The 3,426-nt window shown below is 47.0% G+C and overlaps 1 pseudogene; it reads right to left on the bottom strand.

Annotated features, from left to right (window-relative positions):
* Window positions 1–467: 467 nt before the first annotated feature.
* On the bottom strand, window positions 468–1,281 carry LOC129680693 (voltage-dependent anion-selective channel protein 1-like; annotated as a pseudogene).
* Between the last annotated feature and the right edge of the window lie 2,145 nt (window positions 1,282–3,426).

Below are 3,426 nucleotides of genomic sequence, written 5' to 3'. Positions count from 1 at the left end.
CTAACGAGGCACAAAAGAAATGGGAAACCACTCCCTGAAGACTCCTTTAGCTGTAAACCAGGTAACTGATGGGCTGGGGTGGGGACAGGGCACGCATCTGTCTACAGAGTTCCTTTCACACAGGTGTGCACATGCTTCCCAGCAGTTAGCATCGGGACACCAGGGTTCGGTGCTCAGGAAGTCTCAGTTTCGTCTGGGGACTGGGGACAGACTTACAAAGGGCCCGCACACTCCCAGCTTGCACTCGCAGCCTGGCACCCTAGAGGGGCTCCTCCAACCCACACCCACAGCTGAAGGACCCTGTCTGGGATGGGGTTAAACATCTTAACAGCGAGTCATCATTAGCCTGGAGGTCTAACGTGGGATTTGTCAGTCCTCCCATCCCCAGCATAGAACGTGTAAAGGTGCACTAAATTTTGAAGGTAGCTATGCTGCAAAATAGTTTAAAATTAACAACTGTACAATATTTATGCTTGAAATTCCAGTCCTGAGCTAAGTTTGTGGCCACTGCATTGACGTTCTTGCCATTCAGCAGAGCTGACAGGGTCAGTTTGATGCCTGGCTTCAGGGTCTTAGTGTACCCTAAGCCAACCAGGCCAGAGTTTTTGGCCGAAAAGCTGGCATCAGAGTCGACCTGATACTTGGCCGCTATTCCAAAGACAGTGTTACTGTTTCCTGCTGTCCAGGGGAGACAGAGAGCCGACTCCAGCTCCTTGTTCACCTTCTGGCAAATGGAGCCACCAAACTCTGTCCCGTTGTTCACATTAGTATGAAGCTGGAATTTGTCCATCTTGCAGCCAACTGCCAAGTTACTCCGTGTCACTTGGGACCTCACAGTCTCAAAATTCATCTGGTAGCCGGCCAGCCAGCCCTCATAGACCCCCGCAGGCCAAATGAGGTCAAAGTCCACGCCACAGCCTACGTTGCTACGTTCCCTCTTTCACCTTGTCTTGATTTCAGCATTTCCCCCCCAGTGTTAGGCAAGAAGGATGAGTCAAAGGTCAGCTTCAGTGCACATGCAAGCTGGTTCTCCACGGTGATCTTGGTGCCCAAGGTATTGTCCGTGTCTACTTCCCTGTAAACGTCAGCCCGTACCTGGTCCACCTGTCCTTGACTGACACTTGGGTGGTCTCTGTATGGTGGACCTGAGCTGGAAAACTCCAATCCATTTTCGGAATTTGTTTTCAAATCAGGTTTTATTAAGCCAAAGCTGAAGCACTTGGTGAAGACATTCCTGGCGGACTTTCGAAGATCAGCATCCGTGGGAGACACAACCATTTTCTCGGAGGTGGTGATGGCAGGAGCAGCTACTGCAGGGAGGAGAGGAGCTGGGAGCACTGGGTGCAGAAAAGAATTTTGGGGTGAACCACTATGAAGTAGAGCTGGAGAGTCTTCAAAGCAGTTCTTGACATGGGTTTTAAGAATGAGGGTTAATAGAAAGACTCGCAGGAAGAAAGTTGGATCTGTGAGAGAATGAGTCTTCTCAGAGAATTGTCAGCCGCATATTCATTTGGGTGGCTCTCAAGTTATACTTCAAAGGGTTGGAAGAAAGTCCACCCCACCCCCTTTTTGAGAAATGAGATTAGTGTGTCTCCTGAGGTACCATGGATGGGATTAATACGGCTATCAGATAAGGTAAAAGCAGGAGGCACCAGGATTGCAGAAGGCATTTAGGGCGTGTGCTTTCACCATTAATATGGTCTCAGGTGACATTTCGCCAGAAGATTACATAGCCTTCCGGCAGAAAAGAAGAAAGGCTGTAAGCAAACATTGTTTTTGTGTGTCATTTCCTGATTCTCAGCAGGCGAGAGGCTTCTCTCCGGAAGCCTGGGTGAGGGGCTTCTTTTCCTGCGTCCCCACAATTTTCTGTGGCTCTCTGTCCTGTCTCAGAGGATACTGACAATGTTGAGCTTTATGTTGAGGTTCTGGATCACGGACCTTCAGATCTGCTTCTGGAGTGCTGCAGCAATTCTCCTTCGAGGAAAGGGACAGATGCTTCACCTCTCGAGTTGTCCAATACTCAGAGATTGTTTTCAGTGAAAATCCAATTACTGAAGCTGCCAAATGCAATAGCATGTGGCCTTCTATTTTAGCAGAGCTGCTGTATGTTGTAGAAACACTGCTGGGGGGTGCTGAGGCAATACATGTGCCTTGCCTTTCGTGGTGCTGAAAATCACAACTAGTGCCTCGTGCACGCTGCACACACACTAAGCACATCCTACACGCACACCAGGTACACGCCAGGCTTTTGCCAAGTATGTTCCACCAATGACGTTCCAGCTGATTAACTCTTCCTTCCTCCCTTCCTTTCGTTCTCTTCTCTTTAGGCCAGTTTTGGTGCAGCTCAGACTGGCTGTGAACTTCTGATCCTCCTACCCTCACTCCCTGAGTGCTAGCATTGTAGCGCCTACCACCGCCTTGTGAGGCAATATTTAATTTAGGATGAGTCAGTCCCCAGTTAACCTGAAGGAATTTATTTACAAAATGCATTGAAGACACACTTTAATTTTAATCATGTGGTCACACACATTTTACAAAGAAATTATAGATGGAGTATGCACAAAGAAGATCCGAGCCTGAAAGTGTCTTTATACACACATGTATGATTGTAGGTAGGTAGGTATGTATGTAGGTAGGTAGGTAGGTATGTTGGGATTGAAGGTTCTTTTCTATGCCAGCTCTAGCTCCCATATAATGAATGAGACGGAAACCTGTTACTTACATTTAGCAATAAGCTTCAAGCACCATAACTGGGCAGTTATTGATCTATTCTAACTAGACTATGTTAGTCTGGCCCAGACATTTGCCCTGTTACCTGTCCTCTAGTCTCACCCCGGCCACCTTTGCTCCATTAACTCCTCCACGGAGACCTCCTCCTCACGGTGACCTTCTCTCTGTCTTCCTCAGACCCCCCCACCAAGATTGGAAGAGGAAGTCCCACCTACTGTTTCCTCTGCCCAGTCATAGGCTCTTCAGCTTTTTTGTTAACCAGTCAGAGATATTTTTACACAATACTGAGACAGGAGATTCCTCAATAGCAATGACAATAACCAATTAACAATCAAATATACAGAGACACGCCTTAATACAATGTGGTGAAGGTCACCTTTACATATGCTGTATATACACACTATTAAAAACAACAACAACAACATATATTCAGTTGGCTGCATAATCCCAGCACTCAGGGAGGAAGAGGCAGATCTCTGTGAGTTTGAGGCTGATTGGTGTACAAAGGGAGCCCAAGACAGCCAAGGCTACACAGAGAAACCCTGTCTCGAAAAACTAAAAATCAACCAACCAACCAGTCAAACAAAAGAATACATACACGTTGTTTCAACAATTTTACTTTTGGGACTTTTTAAAATTTATTCTCTCTTCTCTCTCTCTCTCTCTCTCTCTCTCTCTCTCTCTCTCTCTCTCTCT

Source organism: Psammomys obesus, unplaced genomic scaffold (assembly GCF_907164565.1).
Source record: "Psammomys obesus unplaced genomic scaffold, mPsaObe1.curated_primary_1811, whole genome shotgun sequence".
Lineage (NCBI taxonomy): Eukaryota > Metazoa > Chordata > Mammalia > Rodentia > Muridae > Psammomys > Psammomys obesus.
This window is presented reverse-complemented; position numbering and strand designations above follow the sequence as displayed.